The sequence below is a fragment of the Sturnira hondurensis genome, unplaced genomic scaffold, assembly GCF_014824575.4.
Source record: "Sturnira hondurensis isolate 20B ecotype Veracruz unplaced genomic scaffold, ASM1482457v3 Scaffold0025395, whole genome shotgun sequence".
NCBI classification, from domain to species: domain Eukaryota; kingdom Metazoa; phylum Chordata; class Mammalia; order Chiroptera; family Phyllostomidae; genus Sturnira; species Sturnira hondurensis.
This window is the reverse complement of record NW_028098026.1, coordinates 1020625-1040820: the sequence shown is the minus strand read 5'-3', so window position 1 is coordinate 1040820 and position 20196 is coordinate 1020625.

Genomic DNA, 20196 nt, shown 5'->3' with positions numbered 1-20196 from the left:
GACTGGCATCTCTGCCACTTTCCAGGTGTTGGGCAAGGGTGCAAGGGGCTGCTTGGGTTCCCTGGGCTACAGGGAACCACACAGGTAGGCCCTCCATGGCAGCACATGTGCTAGGCTGTCCAATTTTAGGTTAGTGAGAAACTGAAGTATGTCTCGGTAGAGTTGGAGGCCCTGGCAGTAAGTGCAGAGGCAGCAGCCCTGAAAGAAAGGGAGTGATTCCAGAATTCTGTCCGCTTACAAGGAGGACATTTGGTTGAGAACAAGCTGGGGAAGGCGGGTGGTGGCGGTAGTAAGCAGACACTCTTGGAAATGTCAATGAAAGGTCAGAGAGGGGTCAAGGAGAACATTAATGGTTAGTTAATGCAAGTAGTCATTAGGGATCATGGAGGGGTCAATAGGAAGTCAGTTGGAGGCTAAATGGAGGGTCAGTAAAAGATTTAATGGGGTCAGAGAATCAATAGTAGAATAATTGGATGGTCAGTTTTTTAAAAAGGTGTATGGACACTGACCAGTGTGGCTCAGTTGGTTAGGCATCATCCCACAAAGCAGAAGGTTGCCAGTCACGGCACATTCCTAGGTTGTGGCTTTGTTCCCCAGGCAGGGCACATATGTGAGGCAACCAATCAATGTTTCTCTCCCTCTCTTTCTCCCTCCCTCCCCCTCTCTCTAGAAAGAAATAAATAGAATTTTTTTTAACGGGAGCTCAATGAGGGTCGGAAAGAATAATTAGGGAGCCAGTGGAGAGGGGTCACATAAAGGGTCCATGAGAGGATCAAGAAGAAAGCAAATAGGCGAAGTGGATGGACAAATCACTGGGTCACTGAGGACATAGAGAAGGCTTGGTAGGTGGCTCTGGGTGGCCATGGAGAGGTTCAGTTGGAGGGTAAATTGGGGTGTAGTCAGAAGCTGAATCAATGAATCAATGGAAGACTCTGTGTGAGAGGAAATTAGTCAAAGAGAGGCTCGGTTGGGATAATCAAAGCCCTGATCATTTAATGGAGGGATCAATAGGAAGCTCAATGAGAGAATCACATGGTGTGGGAGCTCAATGGGAAGATGCACAGGGGTGTAAATGTGGGCATTAAGGGTCAGTCAGTGGATCCCCGGGAAGGTCTTGGACAGGTCAGTGCAGATCAATGGGGTAGGGGAGTGGGGTAGAATCAACAGGATAGTAAGTGGGGTTAATGGACAAGTCAATTTAACAGTAGTAGGATCAGTTGGGGAGGAGCAATGGATTAATGGGATACTCGATGGGGGTGAAAGGGAGGGTCAGTGGGAAAGTCATGGATGAGCCTGTGGGTTAAAGAGGAATCAATTAGGGAGTCCAATGAGGACTCTGGATAGTTAATAAGAGACTAATAGGCGCTGGGTGGTGTGGCTCAGTGGACTGAGCAGCAGCCTGTGATCCACAGGGTCAGTGGGTCTGTTCCTAGCGAAGGCACACACCTGAGTTTTGGGCCAGGCCAGGTCCCCAGTGAGGGGCTCACAAGAGGCAACCACCCATTGCTGTTTCTCACTTTCTCTTCCTCCCTCTCTTCCCCTCTGTCTAAAATAAATAAATTTAAAAATCTTTTTTTAAAAAAGAGAGTAATAGAAGTCTCAAGGTGGTTAATAATGACAAGTGGAGAATCAGTGAGAAAGAGTCAAGAGGCAAGTGAATAAGGAGAGGGTCAGTAGCTATTGGTAGGGGATGAATAGGGCCACAAGAGAGTTGGGGTGGACATCTTTGAGGACCAGTGGGAGAGTCAAAAAGAGAGGACATCAGCAGGAAAAAAGGGGCCACTGTGGGTGTCCCGAGGGTAGTGAGGGATGGTGAGTCAGTGTGGGTCCTGTAGAGACTCACCTGGATGTGGCTGAGAACTTCTGGACTCATGTCCAGCCTCAGGCTGAAAAGATCAGGGCCTCAGTACAGCCATTTGGCCACAGAAGTAGGGTTGAATTCAGGCTAAAGGTATCAAGATTGGCCTGGGTAATGCTCCAGCAGTGTGCAAGGCAGTAGACAGAAGCCAGAGAATTCACAGAGAGCTCCTCCACATGGGTGTGAATGGAAGTCCTCAGTGACAGGGCAGACTAGTGGCTCCTCCAGGACAGTGAGGCTTGCTGAGGACTGAACTAACAGGCAGTGGTGCCAGCCACCGGTGGAGGCCTGGCAGCAACCATGGCACTTATCAGACCAGCACTGGGGAACCTTGCTCACCAGGGCCCCAGGGGCAAGGCAGTAGCTGTACTGAGTACAGCTGTTTTTCTAGAAAGTGTGGCCTTGAAATAGGAAGCAGGAACAGTGGCCACAGGGCATATATCGACCCAGGCAGGCGCGGGCAGGTAGGGACACAGGGCTCTGGAGTTGAGGGTTGGCACATGTGGCCGGGCATGCAGAGACACGTGGGACAAAGTGGGAATTTGCTGGGCACTGGGGCTGAGGAGCAAAGGTGGGGAAACCAGCATTGGGGTCACAGGGCTCAGGAGAGGAGGCAAGGTACCTGGAGGAAGAGAGAGGGTCAGGGACCCATAAGCTGCAAGAATCTAAGTCATCAGTTCCCTTATTCCAGGAGCCAGGAGTCTTGCTCCAGTCCCTGACCCCCTCAGACCACAGTCCTACTCACCTTGCAATTGACAGCTTAGGACTTCTCTGTGATACCACAGTCTTCCTCCATAGGGCAGCCGAAGGGGACACAGGTCACACCCTCACCCACTTGGCAGGTCTGGGAGCAGGAGCAATTCTTGGTGAGGATGGTCTGGCAAAGCTGTGGAGGAAGGGAGGGAGGGTGAAAGGAGAGCAGGGTGCTATTGAAGGGAAGGTGCAGCTAGAGGTTCTGAGGTAAGACCTGTACGAGCAAGTGCATGGGGATCAGAGACAAAGTGGAAGGATCCAAGTGCAACCCTAACAAGTACTCACAGGGACGTACTAGCCATTGTAGAAGCAAGGACAGTGGTCCAGCCCTGGCCAGTGTGACTCGGTCGGTTGGAGCATTGTCTTGTAGCCAAAGGGTTGCAGGTTCGACTCCTGGACAGAGCACATGTCTAGGCTGTGGGTTCATTTGCATACAGAGCACATGTCATAGGCTGTGGGACCAGGTGCATATGGGAAGCAACTGATTGATGTTTCTCTCACATCGATGTTTCTCTTTCCCTTCCTCTCTCTCTAAAAGCAATGAAAAAAATGTCCTCAGGTGAGGGTAAAAAAAAACAACCTGTAGCCAGAGGGACACATGCACCCCCAGCCAGGAAGAATCCATAATCACACAGGGAGCTGGGAGCTGCGCCACCTCCTGAACAGCCTGACAGGCCACAGAGCAGGGACTCACACAGAGGCTGTAGCAGCTGTGTGGAGGGCCCTGCATGACTGGGGAGAGGCATCTTGGTAGGATCAGACAAGCCAGGGGCTGGCCCTCCATGCAACCAGCACCCCCAGATTTCATCCTTCTTGGAGTAATAACAACAGCAATAATAACCAGCAATGTTTGGGTGGTGTCTGCACACCATACAGTGTGTATTTTAATGGGCCCTAGATAAGACTAACATGACTGCCCTGCTCTTTGTTTTGGGGTCTTGTGTCCCCTCCCCCAGTGTTTGCTTAAGGAGTGATTATCCCTTGAACCAAGTGACCCCACCTTTCATGCCCGTTTATGTCTGTGAGGAACCTGTCAGTGGACTGCTGCACGATGTCTTTTTTGTCCTTACTGCCATTCTAATAATAATACCTCCACCTCCTTTTTTGCAACAGTTATCCTTACCTTCAACATGTGGACTGAGGTGACCCAGGGCCGGATAATCAGATCATTCCTCTCTCCTCTAGGCCCTAATAATTGGTCAGGCAAAGCCTGTGGGTCGTGGACCTGGGGCTTTTGCTGGGGTCAATGGGAAAAGGGTGTTACATTTTGGGGAGAGCTTTGAAGCTGGTAGAATTGTCAGCCTAAAGTTGCTGAAGACTTGATGGGACAGGAAGAGACTCTTCTGCTTGAGAACAAACATAACACATAGAGCAAGGAAGGAAAGGAAGACCAAGACAGAGAAGAGAGAGTGAGACAGAAGGGGAGAGACTTCTTCCATAACTGCATTTGAAATTCTTAATCTAGCTAAGCCCCAAAATAGAAGTACCATTGGCCTTTGAAATTATATGTTTGAATCCTTTTTTCTTTCTCCTCCCAATATGCGTGGGAATTCTGACACTGCCATTAAGAGTCCTGCCTGATACAGTGGCCATGTTGTGTCTCCATGACCCCACCTCTGCCACAGCTGAATGGGCCAAGGCCGGATAAATGACCATGGCAGAGAGAGGTGAGGTAGTCATCAATCTTTAAGTAAAGAGCAAGGCAAACATTCCCACCAGGAGCATTTGAACTAAAGGCAAAAAAGGACCAGAAAGAGATGGACAATGGCACAAAAATGATGTTAAGGTGGAGCCAAGGGTCCCCGAGGGGCATGGTGGAATCACATGGACATAAAGACTCAAAGTTGGTGAGAATTTGTTAAATAAATGAACAAATGTTTGGATGCCAGCTAAATCACTTTGTAGGTGTGTGACATTGGCCAAATCCCTTAACCATCGATGCTCTGGTTTTCTCCATCCATGAAATGTACCTGCATGATGGGGCTATAGGGAGAATTGAGGTAGTGCAAGGCTTAATATAGGTCAGCTGCTCTTTTCACGTTATTACTGGGGCTATTTTTACATCATTGTTGGAGAAATGCTATAGCATAAGGGGTCAGAGCAAGGATTCTGGAGCTAAGTGGAAAGGCCAGTTCTGCAGCTTACTGGCTGTGAGATCTGAGAAAGTACTTAGCTTCTTTGTGCCTCAGTTTCCTCAACAAACAGACAGAAAACAGACAGTTGTCTCTATTTCCTAGAGCAGTTTGCAAGTAAAGTGAACTGACTTAAAGTAGGTAAAGCAGTGGTTCTCAGACTTAGTCTTGCATCTGAATCCCCTGGAGAGCTTGTTAAAACATAGTCTGCAAAGTTCTGCTCCAGAGTTTGATTCAGTAAGTATGGGGCAGGGTAAGAGTCTGCACTGTAAACAAGCCCTGGGTGTTGCTGCTGCTGCTGGTTCAGGGACAACCATTCTAGAACCACTGTCTTAACACAGCGCCTGATATTGAATGAGTGCTCTGTAAATTTTAAGTAAGCTAAAATTAAATCTGTTTTCCAAACAAGAATATATGCAGGATTCTGTCCTGTTTGGTGCTGTATCTCCAGTGTGAGCCTAATACATAGGAGGTTCTCAACTAACCCCTGTGGTATAACAAGACTTGGCCTGGGTCTCCAGCCCTTGAGTTCATGCCAGCTCGGGCTCTGGGTGCCATCTGGACAAGGGACCTGAAAGCAGGCACAGGCCTCCATGAACCCTGAGCACCACAGAGGTGAATGCACAAAGGCACACACCACCCACTCCTCCTACCACTGGTCAGCACTAAGAGAAGGGATACTCATACACAGCCCACCTGCCGTCAGGGGTTGGGTACCCTAGGGTGGAGCTGGGGTAGGGAGTATGTCTTGGCCTGGGGAGAATCAAGAAGAAGAAGACCAGTGGGGAGGGTTGTTGCAGGGAGTGTATGCAAGGGGTAAGAGGTAGTGTGCCAGAACAGAGGGAGAGTGAGTGGAGAGAGATGAGAGGGAAGTGAAGTAAAGGGGTGAAGTAAGAGGGAGGCGAGAGTCAAGGAGGGAAGGGGCATTCAAGGCAGTGCTTCTGAGTAGGTATTGAGGGGAGGTGTGTGGAGACCAAGAGGGGAGGGAAAGTGAGGGCAAGGGAAAGTGGTCAGGTGGGCATGGGGATGTAGAGGACACTCTTATCTCAGACAGAAGGGTGGCCTATAGGGCATCCTTGGACCTGGAGCAGGGGGAGTCAATGAAGGTCTATAGAGCTGGAAAAGAGAACAGAGGGGATGTTAGGGACAGGAGGAGGGGCCATTCTGGGGAGAAGGAGACTGGGAGGCATGGGGCAGAAGGGCAGCAGTGAGAGAGGGCAAGCAGAGAAGGCTTTGGGACAAGTGAGGACCAGAGGTTGGGGGGGGTTGGAGCTTGGGAAGATGTAACAGTAGTTGTGGAGCATGGAAGGGTGCGAGGAGATCAAGGTGGAGGAGAAAAAGATGCAGAGATTAAGACTGGGGGGTGGGAGAGACAGGTGGGTGGGCCTGCTGGGATGTTGAAGAGAGGAGGAGGGAAGTGAGACAGAGAACCCAGGCAGTATGGAGCAGAGACATGCAGCCTCAGCTGTGGGGAAAGAGAGAGGAAGGAGAGGAAGAGAGGGGATCTGGGCATCTGGGGAAGAGGAGAGAAGGGAGGAGGGAGAGGAGAGCGGAGAAGAAGGGAAGGCATAAGGAGGGCAGTACACAAAGGGCCTGCCCTCTGTGAAGAGACTTAAAGGCAGCTGAAGTGAGGATGGAGGACGGGGGAGGGGGGGGCGTCACCGAAATACAGGGGTGGGCAAAAGTAGGTTTACAGTTGTAATAGAAATACAATTATTAATCAATAGTGACACAAGAATAAACTGTGCTTTGCATAATCATAACTGTAAACCTACTTTTGCCAACACTTGTATATCCGGAGCCCTAGCAGTCCAGGCTGAAGCTGTGTCCATGTGTGCGGAGCCGCAGGCAGTGGAGTTCCAGCATCCGTGGGCTTATCTCCACCACCACCACAATGTGCCACACCCCCCACCGACAGCCGGCGCCCAGGAGGTGGAGAGCGGTGGTGTAGAAGGTTCTGTGATGGAGCACACCCAGGGCAAAGTAGAGGCCTAGGCCACCTGTGGCTGCGGGTCAGCGTGTGTAGGCTACCCAGGTGCTGCAGTGGCAATGACAGCAGCCACTGGGTGCAGGGTGAAGGGGAGGCAGCAGCACATGGGTCTGGGGTATCTGTAGGCACCACAGTGAGCTGTGGCACACGGGTAGCATCACTCAGCACAAAGGCTGCATCACACACACAACCCTAGTGGCAGCACCCACTGCCCTCACAGCCTGGTGGTGGCTCAAGCCCCGTGCAAGTGGCTGGGCATGCCAGAGTGCCCAGCACCTAGTGAGAGTGTGCAGGGCCCAGTAGGCCTGCAGGAGGGAGTAGGGTTACTGGTGGCAAGTAGCTGCTGGTGTCTCACCACCCAACTCTGGGGCTAGGACCTGGCATGGGGTCCTGCAAGGGTGAGGGCTGGGAAGTTCCAACCTGGGCAGAGCTGAAGCTTAATACTTCAGATAGGTGAAGACCAGGAGGCTAACCCTGGATTACAGGTATAGGATGGGTAAGGGATTGGGGGCTGGACCATGAACAGGTCTGGAACCCTAAAGTGGTTAAGGTTGAAGTGCTGGACCATAATCAGGACTGAGAATTGTGAAGAATCTCAGCTGGGAGCTGGACTTTCACCAGAGCTGTGCTGACAGTTTAGGATGGACAAGGTTGAGGGTCTGGATCATGATGGGACATGTAGGGATGGTTGGAGGCTGATGCCATGAGAAGTACAAGGCCTAAATTGTGCAGGGATGGGCTGGCACCCTGGGATGGGTAATAGTCAAGGAGCCGAACTCTGGTCAGCAGTGGGGATGGGCTTCCCAGATGACCAGGAGGAAAGCCTGGATTAAGGCCCTGGGCAGTCCTGCAAAGGCTTGACTTCTTCCCCCAGGTTTCACAGTACAGGCTGAGTATGGGGCAGGTGTGGTGCTCAGGCATATATCCACCATGCAACCTTAAAACCAGAGGCCCCAACCAGCGTGGCTGAGTTGGTTGGGTGTCATCTCGCAAACCAAAAGGTTGTCACAGATGTGGACAAAACAGGCTGAGGTGTTGGTGGTTGGCAGGGTGACACAGGATGGTGGCAGTGGTGGTATCTTGACAGCAGCATTTAGGCATCCATGTGGAGAAACAACCAGGCAGTTACTGCCCAAGGCCCAGTCCAATGCATCTTCAGGCCACTTAGTGTTTGCCACAACTCCTGGCACCTGGAGGTCATCCATGGGGTCTCCATTGTAATCAGCCCACAGCCCCACCACATGGCTCCTGTATGCTGCTGGGAGAGCTAGAGAGCTCCATGGATCCCAGGGACATAGGTCACATGCAGGCTAAAGGGGCAGCAACTGACCACAGTGTCACAGCCACAGCGAAAGATGAGTGTACTGCTTGCTGCCCAGAGCCTGGAATGTTAGCTTCTGCCAGACACCATTCACCCATGCAAAGAAGGTATATCAAGCTGGGGCTCTGGAGACTCAGTGTTAGTACCAAGGATCTTGGGGTTGGGGTGGGGAGCACTATTGAGGGGTAGGGGTCTGTTCACAGTGGCCACTAAATGCTTGGGGTGCTGTCCATGGTCCTAGCATCTTTTCCAGCAATACTTGGAAGGTGAGAATTGTGGATTCTGGGGGTTGGGGCTGTAGTATTTATTCCTTGATCAGATCTCAGTGATTCAAAGCTGGGGAGACTCTGAAAGTGCATATGTACAACACATTTAGAACAATGTCTGTCCCATAGTCAGTGCTCAATAAATACTTGTTGAATTAATGCATGGATGGATGAATGAGGTTCACAGACCAAGTCAGTCGGTAGAGCCCCAGAAATGCTGGAGTTTCAGGGTAATGGGAGGCCTTTCAGAGTGTGTAATGAGTGGCACAGGATGGTAAGGGCTTTCCACAGCACCTACAAATGCTGAAGCTCTTGTCCGTGGTTCTGACCATATCTGCCCACAGCATTTGGGCCTGGGAACCTAGGAATTGGGTGGGTGGGTGGTGGATGGAGAGGGTGAAGGTTTGTAAGACTTTGGAATTGGGAATTCAGAATTTCTGGGTTGGGTCTGAGGATCACCAGGACACAGACTGGGAATGGGGTCAGAATTCAGTAAAAAAAATAAAGCACTTCAAATTCATGTAAAAAAATCATGCAAAAACCACTTCGGATGGTGCCTGAAACACTGTAGACACTCAATAAGTGATTACTGAATGAATAAATGGAATTCTGGGGTTAGTACTGGATCCAAGATCCCAGAACCAATGCTGAAAGCTCTGGTATGCTAGGACTCACATCGAAGGTTCTAGGAATCTTGCATGAAGGCTAGAAGTTTTTGTCCCAGGATACAAACACTTAGGTCGAACTAGGTGAAATTGTCACATTCATAGGACATCAAATATTAGCAACTTCATATGGTCCAACTGTTTGTACCAGCTTGACGTGGACACCGGCTCACAGTGCCCGTGGTGGTGTGGATGGGATTCAAGGCAAATTCACATGGACTATTGAGTCCTGTGGAGGAAAAGGGGCAGGCCACTCTTTCAAGGAGAGAGCACGCTGGCCCTTGCCTAGACAGGCTTTTATTTGGTTTAATTTGGGAAGGAATACAGGTACAGCTCATTAATCATTGTCAGGCAGTAAGGATCAAACAGTAGATAGCATACAAAGAACTATCAAGGCTAGTTCTGAGTCAGGATCTATCAGCTAAGAGGCTACAAAACTTTGGGAAACAAACTCATTTCCTGCTTGGGCCTTTATCATTTAACTAAGAGCATTCTTAGCAAAGCAGGCTTCACAGGATTTTCCATATCCTTTCTCAGGCCTGATCCCCCAGGGAGCCCACCCTTTCCAGCACAGGGCTGCACTGCCCTCTGTCATTGTTTCAGGCTTAAGTCAGACAGAGGAGGCTCCCTGACTTAAGGGAGATAGCCAAGGAATTTTAGGAGACTTATGGAAAGAATGAGGACTCAGGCTTTGCCAAAGCTGAGGGGCGAGGGTCCATTACCCCCTTTCTCCATAGCCCCCTAAGTCCTTCCCTGGGGCCTCTATGTCATCGTGCATGTCTTAGGTCATTCCCCCCTTGGGGAATCTTACCTGTCATTGGCTAACTGAGGCCAGTTATGGAAAAGGGAGCAGAAGCAGCGCTCCTGCCAGGGAGATAAGCTTTGTCTCCTTAGTGGCTTATGGTCCAAAGGTCACTCACTCAGCCTTAGCCATGAGGGGGTTACAGCTCCTGAAACCAGGCATGGCAGCTCCCAACAGCTCCCAAGTTGGAGCCAAGTTGTCTGGGTTCAGACCTTGTCTCCTGGTTTGCTGAATTATTTCACTTTGGCAGTTTGTTTAACTTCTTTGTAAAATGAAGGAGCTAATAGTACCCATTGGAAATAATTGTTGTAAGAATAAAGGGAAGATTTATAATTGTGCCTTACACATCTTGGGGCAAGAAAGGGATCTTGGGTCCCAGGAATAAGGTTCATGAGGAGTTAGGTAGGGCCTCCTACAGAGCTGAAGTCAGGACCAGACATCTGGCCCCAGGAAAGGAACAAAATCTGGTTGTAACTGACATACTTCCAAAGGCTAGGTGAATAACTAAATGAGTGAGGTAGAGATGTGATGAGGACTGTCACATGCTGGAGAGAAAGTGCCCTGGTTAGAGGGGAAAGCCCTACACATGAGTGGCCATGAGAACAGGGAATAGTTGCCAGAGCTTCTGGTTTCTTAAGAGATGCCATAGTCCAGCCATCCTCATTTGAAAGCGGTAACCGATTCAGTAATGCATTTACAATGTTGCCAGGGCAAACCACCAGTGTAAAATAACCGACACTGTTTGGGCCTTGTCTTCTGTGGTCAGTGAGTTCACTCACCCCACAGTCCCAGGGACTACTCTTCCAATGCTCCTATCTTTTCTTTGTCTTTTCCATCTTATGGGAAAATTTGCCATTTGCAAATGAGGTGATTGTGGTCATGTATCTTCTTTAATCCTCACCTAAGGATATATTTATTGATTTTTTTTTAGATAGAGAAAGAGAGAAAAACAGACAGATAAACAGACATTGATGTGACAGAGAAACAGGCATTGGTTGCCTCGTATACAAGCCCTAGCCCAGGATCAAACCCACAGCTATGTATGTGCCTGATCAGGAATCAAACCTTCAACCTTTTGATGTATGGGATGACTTTCCAACCAACTGAGCCACCTGTCCAGGGATGGTCATGCATTTTTTCACCATTTGCAGACAGCATCACAGATCCTGGAGACACCCTGCCAAGGTTCAAATCCCAGCTTTACTATTTATTAGATGTGTGACCCTGGGCAAGTTGCTTCACCTCTCTGGGCCACAGTTTCCTTGTCTGGCAAATGGTAATACCAATTGTACCTATCTTGAAAGGACTGGTGTGCATTATGTTTCACTATATTGGTGCCTGGTAAGTGGCTTACATGTGGCCTTTCCAGCAGCCTCACAACTTCTTTTCTGTCTTCTCCAAGAAGTTGTATGGGACTGGGGTAGGGGGTTCTGCACTTACAGTTCAGTTTAAAGTGTTGTTTTGAGTTCTAATTCGGGGGTTAGGTTTGGTAGCCTTTTAACTTAGGCCTCTGGGTCAGAGATCATGGGCAAAAGGAAGGAGGCGGAAGTCCTGGGTTTAAGGTCTAGTACTATAGGACAGAAACTCAAGGTACAATGCTAGGGTGAGATTAGAGTGATCTTGGTATTAGGTTTGGGAGTCTTGAAGTGAGGACTCTGGGTCAGAGATCATAAGGTGGGGTCCTTATGTGTATGTCTGAACAGGATTAGGGTTTTCTCATCAGGACCCAACTGGGTTCCTCAGGGTCGAGCCGCAGGTGGCATCCAGGCACGTGTACTTTGAGGCTGCTGAGGATGCCATCAGGACTGGTTCCCAGGCACACACAGAAGTCAGAAAGCTTGTGTGGTGCTGGAGAAGAAAGGCTGCCCAGCAGGAATGCACAAGAGCCAGGAGAAGGAGGAAGCACCCATGGAAGTTGACCTATTGGCCTCCACCCACTGCCGCACAGGTGTCATGCTGGCCAGCACACATGTGAGCTGGCTGTGCAGCGGGGCCCAGTGCTTGCCCAGCCTGAAACTGGCCTTGGTGCAGATTACGCTCCCTCCTAAGGCCTGATGGGGGCAGTGGAGTGCACAGCCCACGCCCTTCTCTCAAGCCCTCATTGGGTGCCCGCAGTTATCTAGTTGCATGTACTGCCACAACTGCCCAACTGGGGGTACCGCAGCAGCAGGCCCAGCTACTGTGCGTGTAGCCAGCACCACAGGTGCACACTGCTGGCTCTGATTAGCTGCAAGGCTCAAGGTGGCTGTTTTGGGGACACTCAACAGCTATGGGGGAGGGGTGGTGGAAGAAGGTGGAGGGGAAAGAGTGTACACGCATTAAGACCTCCAAGTCTGGCCCTGGCTGGCATAGCTCAGTGGATTGAGCGCGGGCCAGCGAACCACAGATCGCGATTCGATTCCCAGTCAGGGCACATGCCTGGGTTGCAGCCAGTTCCCAGTGGGGGACTCACGAGAGGCAACCCTACATTGATACTTCTCTCCTTCCCTTCCCCTCTAAAGATAAATATAAATTAAAAAAAAAAAAAGACCTCCAAGTCTGTTTCTGGAGACCTAAGCATTCAGCTATGCCTAGCATGGAGACACCCACACCCTCCGGACCAAATGTCTCCCCCAGGGTCCTGGGGTCCTTACCCCCTATAATGGAGGCTTTCTAGCCCCCAGACCCAGCAGTCTCCATCTCACATAGTAAAGAAGTGTCTGTTCTCAGAAACAAGTTATCTTCCCAGGACATAAAAGTCTTCCTCTGGGACGCAAAACTGTTACTGCAGACCATGGAGTCCTTGGTACCTAGAGGACTTTTTCATCCACCAAATCCAGGAATCTTGCTAAGAATTGAGTAGTTCTGGACCCCAGAGCCTATAAGTCTTTAGCCCTAAGATCCAAAAGCCAGATCCCAGGACCTACATAGGTGTTCCAGGCCCCAGAACGCCGAAGTCCTGCCCCTATAGCGAAGGACTCCCCATCTCCAGACCTAAGGAGCTCTGCCTTTTGGGCCTCAGCAGTCCTTCCCCAAAGACCCAGAGGCTGTTCTACTCCAGGGACCCTGAAGCTTTACCCCAGGAATTGACTCCAATATCAAGGAGTGTCACCCCTAAGTCCCATAATCCCCTTCTCCAGCAGTCCATAGCCCTTTCCCTCTAGGGCTCACTCATGGCATCCAACCTGGAATCTCCTGGGGTTGATGGTGACATCCATGTGCTGACAGGCATATGTGTAGACCTGAAGGTGAAGGTGAAGGTCAGTAGTTGGAGAAGGGGCAGATTCAGACTGCAGCTGGTCTCAAAGGGCGTGGGCTGCAGCCTGTGGCAGTGACTCAAGGACCTGCTCAGAGCCCTCAGGACAGCACAGGGCCCTGGGGTCTCTGGTGGGGATGCAGGTTTGGCCCAAGGAACATCCAGAGGCATAGCAAGGGGCACGGCAGGGGCCCAAGTGCACAAGAAGTTATGCAGGTCAGGACCGCCTACAGGGTCGGTAAGTCCTCACTGACGTTGCTCCACAGGCCCACCATGTGCTCATGGTAGCCATTGGTCACTTGCAGAGACAGCACATGTTGCCCGTTGCAGACCAGGCACAGTATAGTGGTTCTCGCTCCAGACCTGCTCCTGTCGATACTTCCAAGCTGCCGAAGTACAACCGAAGCTGTTAGTTGCTCAGGATTTCTGGCATCTGCTGCAGCTGCTGCTGCTGGTTCAAAAGCAGGGAAACTCAAGACCTGGAGCCAGCAGAAAGGCTGCATTCCTGAGCATTTGAGGAGGGATAAGGGATGAAAGCAGAGGAGTTGGATATTGGGATGCAGAGAGAGTGAGCACTTAAGGATCTAGACAGTCTCATTCTCATCCACTAACCAGGAGACTTGTTTCCGATCCCTAGATGTGTCCTCATGCAAAACTCAGAGGTCCTTGTCTCAGGAATTCGGATAAGCAGTTCCACGAAGGAGCTTCCAGTTAATAGGAGAGCCTTCATGCACGACCCAAAGGTCTTTCTCCAGATTACCACTCCTCCCACTCCATGATCTCCTTTTATTTTTTCTTGCACCTACCCAAAAGGTTCCCAACATATCTGTTACTTTCTCCTTCCCTGCCTCCAGTCTGGCCCAATCTCCATCATCTCCTGCCTGGACTATTGCAGTAGCCTCCTCACTGGCCTCCCAGTGCTTCCTTCACTAGCCCTGTGGCCTGCCCCACATGGCAGCCACAGAGGTCTTATTAACACCCAAGTGAAATCTCATTCCTCCTCTGCACAAAACCTTTCCTTGGCTCCCACCTTGCACAGAATAAACACTTTTTTAGGATCAGGGAGCACAACCCTCCTCACGGCTTGAACCCCTTAAGGGTTCCTCGTGCCACTTGGAATGAAATCCAGACTCCTCCCAGTGGCCCATAGCAGCCTGCATCGCCTGCCCCCTTCTCACTCCCGTCTCAACACAGCATCACTTGCTTTTCCCCACCACGCGTCAGCCGCAAGACCTCTCTCAGTCCCCTTTACTCATCACGCACCCCTCAGCCCCTGGACTTCTTTACGTGCTCTCCCACTTGCATGGAACGCCCTTTCCGCCCCCCATGTAGTTAACTCCAACCTGATCATCCTTCAGATCTCAGCTGAGGCATCACTTCCTCTAGGAAGCCTTTCTCAACCTGTCTTCCTGAATCCGAGTTTCGGTGTAGATTAGAATGTGAGCTAAAGTGTACGCTCCCCAAAGTAGAGGTGCAGTCTGCGTTGCTCATTATTGCATTTCCAGTGCCTAGAATAGGTCTGGCCTGAGGTAATTATTTTAAAAGATTACTTTTTTAAAAAAGCAGATATTTACTGAATGCTAGGTACTGCTCTATAAACTCATTTTTAAAAATGCCACAACCACCTTATGATGTTGGTATTATATCCACATTTTACAGAGGAGAAAATAGGGGGTCAGAGAGTGATTTGCCCAAGATCACACAGCTTGTAGTTGGATTTTAATTCAGGCCTCTTGGCTCCAGAGTCAAGCTCTGGACTCATTGTGGTTTTAATTTGCATCTCTCTGATAGCTAGCGATATTGAGCGATTATGAATATGTGAATTGATATCCATGCCTTCATTTCTAAGAAACTCTATATTCCCTTTGAGCATTCCCTCACTTTTCACCATCTCCAGCTGTTTTTCAGGACTGGAAAAGATTGGGTGAGAGTCTCCTAATTCCAGGGTTACAGAAAACCCTCGAGTTCCATAGCATAATTTGTTCAGAACCATGGTCAGCATTCAGCTACACAGAGTCCAGATACACAAAGCCGCCACCCGCTCAGTGATTTCTTGCGTTTCAGTGATGATTTAAACTATCTCTTTTGTAAAATGGGGATGATAAAAGACCTGCCTCCAGGCTTGGCTGTTAAGAATACATTATATAGAAGCACATACCACTCACTTCATTACTATGGACTATTTATAAGTCTTTGTCAGGCAGTACAAAACAAAATAAAACAAAACAAAAAGTGGTTAAAAACTTGTGCTCTGGAAGCAAGAGGACTTCAGTTCAAATTCCAGCTGAGTGAACTTGGCAAAAGATTTGAGCTCCAGCCCTTTCCCCATCCCTTCTCCAGGGAAAAGGAATGATTACAATCTTATCAAAGAGACTACCTTAAAGACTAGCACAAAAGTTAAGCATTCAATATTAGCTATTATTATGTTATCCATTCCCTCCACCATATTGTTCACATGTTACTCTGTAATAAAGAGAAGAGCAGGTGACCTTCTTCTTCTCTTGGCCCGGCACCTGGAACATGATGTGGCACCCATTTACCAGAGTATAACTATTCTACTATTAATTACTGTTCCTTCTTCAACTATATACCGAGTGCTGGGCACGGTCGTAGGTGCTGGCAATTCAACAGTGAACAAAGCATTTTTGTGAAAACGTGATTTCATGGAGCTGTTTGGGGTGACGCAAATGTTCTGTAGTCAGATCTAGGCGATGGTTAGATGGGTGTGTATGTGTGTGAAAATGCATCAGGCTGGATACTTAAAAATGGTACAAATAACTGTGTATCTTAACACTTACTCAAGGAACAACTGTGTAGCCGAGAAGGAGAATAAGTAAGTGTATAGAAAGTGATATGGGCCGTGAAAAAAAGCAGGGAGGGCTAGAGATCGTAGGTGTTGGGGTGGTGATTTTAAGTTGGGTGGTCGGGTTGGCCTCAGTAAGCTGACATTTAAACAAGGAGTTAAAGAAGGCGAGGGAGAGCGCCATGATGACAGCATGAGGGAAGCCAGTGCAAAGGCCCTGGAGCAGGTTGGAGAAGGCAGGGTGGGCAGGGTGGTTGGAACAGAGTAAAGGAAAGACAAAAGTGAAGATGAGGTCAAAGAAGGAATGGGAGCAGACCATATGGGGCTTCATAAAACACTGAAGGGACTTTGCTTTTGCTGGGATTGAGGTGGGATGATTGCATGGGAGGATTTGAGTGCAGGAAGGACTTGACTTACATTTAAAAACCGTCTCTTTGGCTGCTCTGTGAGCAATTGAATGTAAAGCTATATATTCCTGTACACGATCCCCAGGGATCTCATTACCTGTCCACCTCATGACTCTCTTGGGCCCCAGGGCTGCTCACTGGCCATCAGCTTCCCCTGGAGCAGGGGGAAGGCTGGGCTAAAAGCTGGTGCCATAGTGGTGCTGGAGCTTTAGCATGCCCACGGGTACACTGCGCATCTCCAGGTGGTGCATGGCATCGCATACATATGCCACCTTGGCCCAGGGGAAGCCCTGAGCCACGGCTTGGCTTTGGTCAGAGTGCTACCAGTGATGTTGCTTGGAGCTGGTGGGAATGAGGTGCTAGTACATGTTGGACAGCAAACTCTGGTCCAAGAGATCCCCAGCACCCCACAGTGGAAAAGCCCCACTGTACTGTGAGCTGGAAGCTATAGCTGAACGTGCCCACCCAGGGCATGAACTGAAGAAGAGATCATAGGCGACGCCCCCACTGGGTGCAGGCATGGCCAGAAAAAGCACTTGCATGTGAGCAGAGGAACGTATCACAAGCAGGCACACCAGGTCCACCTCGAAGTGCAGCAGGGTGCCAGGGCCCAGAGCCCACACCCCTTCAGCACCTTCTCCCTGGCCCTCCCCAAAATGCAGTCTGCCCTGGCTGACAGCAGTCCATACACAAAGTCCATACACAAAGACCCACAGGAGCGAAGGGGGGTGGGGCACTGTGTAGTCATAGGTCCAAGCAACCCTGTGGCAGCAATTGTTTGGGCACGTGGCCACAGGTGGTGTCTCCTGCTTGCAGACAACTGTGGCCAGCAGTAGCATGACGGGATGAGTGGCCACAACATGGGGGCCCAGCAAATCCTCTGCACTCTGCACCTGCAGCACCTAGAAGGGCTCCGGATGCCCGAGAAGTAGCCGGTGGGCAGCATGCTCAACGCTGTGCAGCAGCACTGGCAAGGCAAACTCCTTCACCAGTCATGGGGCTGCCATGACAATGCCAGTGTCACCACCATGCAGCCATCACCCAGCAGGCAGTGTGGCAGTGCTAGCTCCGCATCCAGGTGGGCATGCCCGCACATGTCCTCTGCTGTCCCTCCTACCTGTTGCCACGTGCCTAGGCACACCTGGCCACCAGCCACGCACAGAAAGCCTCATGGATTCACAGCACTAGGTAGGCACACCGGTGTGGTTGAGCCTGGCCTGGCCGCAGGCTCAGGCTCAGTAAGGGTGGTGCCATCACTGGCTATGCCTTCACTAACACCGCTGTCAGGGGCGGTGGCAACATGCACAGCGAGAAAGCCATGATGAAGTGACGTCTCCTTGGAAACTCACAGACACAGCCCTCAGGCCCAAGGGAACCGGGAGAGGAGAGAAGGAAGTCAGCATAATTAGGTGAATTTTGAGGCCTAATACATCAGGTTATAATCCTGACTCTGCCACTCTGGACACATGAACGCTGTTGAAGTACCTCATTTCTCTGGACCACAATTGTCTCATCTGTACAAAGGGTTGTTAGCCTATCATTCGTAGAGCTATGGGAAGATTAGATGTTGTAGGTAAAGGACGTGGACCGTCTACTACATCAGTAACAGCTCAAAGTCAAGTCGCTTCCTTTGGACCACTTGTACCAGAAAGGCATTCCTGGCCCTCCTTCCCACAATTACTTTGATCAGTCCCTTGCCCCAGAATCTGCCGAAGCAGTCCCTGTCATAGCTGGCCCGTGCCTGGTCCCAAGAAGTTCTACTGTGGCCAGTCCCCTGCTACAGACGCAGGCCAAGCAGGCTCCCAACTCCAGATGCACAACCAGTCCAGATCCAGACCAGCTCACCAGCCTTCTGTGCCTCCCATGGATCACTTACCCCACAGGAACCTCAGGGTGCAGCAGGGCAGGTGTGAAGAGAGCCATGGCTGGGGAGGGAGTACACAGCTACTGGCTCATCAGTGTAGTTTCTCCTGCCCGCCTGCCCTCCAGCCCCCCCACTGCAAAACCTGAGAGGAGCACAAGGGGAATGCCAGAAAAGGGCTCCACCTTTGAGTCTAGGGGAAAAAGGAAAGCTGGGAGTCTCACCTGCCCTGAGCTGGGCTGAGGCCGGGCGCGTTGTGGGGGCACTTATAGTCCCAGGTGCCTGGGTCTGGCCCTCGACACACTCCCTGGGTCAGCATGCAGATGTCTCTCTAAGGACTGACTTCAGCCTAACCTAGTGCCATTGAGCATAATAAGGCTTAACTATGTGGGCAGGGCAGGGCAGGGAGAAGGGGCAGATAGAGAGAGAGAGAGAGAAGGGAAGAGGGACAGAGAGAGAAGAGGGGAGAGACAGTTATGGGGACAGGAGAAACTGAGAGGAACAGAAACACTAAAAGAGGAAGAAGAAAAATACAAGAAAATTACAGCCAAAAGGAGAGATGGTTGTTGGGAGAAGGACAGGGAGCGTAAGGAATGAAGAGGAAAAGACAGAGTGGGGGAGAGAGATAAAGACCAAGAGAGAAACAAGAGATTTCTTCAGAAAAGGGCCTGTAAGTGTGGAGGACGTGGTTGTGTTTGGAGGGGAGAGGGGTCCAGGTCTGAGAGAGAAAATTATGAATCCGAGTAGCAAAGGGGGCAAGGCAGGGATACCGTGGTTCCTAAGAAAAGAGGGGAAGACTCTTGAGCCTGCTGAGGAGAGGCTTGAACTTTTGGGGTCCTGGGGAGTTGGGGGCAAAGAGCCAGGACTCCTGGATTCTGAGGAAGGAGGGGTCTGTGTCTGAGGGAACAGAGAATTGGAGACCGGAACTTCTAGGTCATGGAAGTAACTAGAGACAGGGGCAGGAGAAGGTGCCATCTGCCAGACGTGGAGGTCTGAAGAATCTGGGGTGGAGCTCCCCAAGGGACGACAAGGGCCTCCACATTCCTCCCCTCCTCCCAGAACAGTCTGAGCTGGAGAACAATGGAGCTTCATGGATGATCCAGGAGGCCCATGGAGGAAGGACAAGACTCGTTCCAGACAGGGACCGGCAAGGGACCTCGGATCCAGTTTCTAGTACCCTCCTCCCCTACGTCCTAGAAGCCTGCACTCCTAGCCCCCTTCTCCCCCAGAACCCTTGCCTTGTAGGGGCAGTAGCAGAGAATTACAGGAGGAACTGACTTTCTTAGAATAGCTTCATTTATCACCCACTTAAGATCCTTCCCAGACTCTTCAGGTGTGGGAAGAAGCTAAGGCTAGTGTAGAACCCAGTGGATGAGAGAGGTCTAAGGGGTTAGAACAGGTGCCAGCTCTGGAGACAGAAATAGTAGAGGTCATGAGCAGAAAAGGAAAACCAAGGCAGTGGGGCATGTGGGGAGGGGGCGCTGATGCCCCAGAGGGTGGTGAATGGAGGAGCAGGAAGGAGATCAGTTCCCAGCCCTGGGGCCACAGCACACGGGGCTGTGGATGAAGAGGAGGTTCCCAAAGAACTGATATTTTATCCAGAGGACTGGGGAGAAGGATGCACCCCAGGGGTTTCGCAGAGTTGAGGCCAGAATATACCCAGAATAAAGTTCCTTGAAGTCGCACATTTATACTGTAAAGTTTTACCAGTTTTTCATTAAGCGTCATCAGTCTATCCATGAGTTCTCATATAAAAAGATTTTCAAGCCCTGGTCAGGTGCTCGGTTGGTTAGAACATCGTCTTGATATGCGAAGATTGTGGGTTCAATCTCCGTCTGGTTAGGGCACATACAAGAAGCAACCACTGAATGCATAAATAAGTGGAACAACAAATTGATGCCCCCCCCTCCCTGAAATCAATTAAAAAAAAAGATTTTCAAGTACTTACCAGTGACACCCGTTAGACACCCCTCTCAGCCTCAACAGTGAAAATCTTCCAGTGAAAAGGAAGCTGTGGGCTCAGTCTGTGGTTTTGGGTCCACCCAGCCAGTCTCCCGGTGCGTTAGGGTGTCTGTCACTCAAGCTTTCAAGGCTCTTTATAAA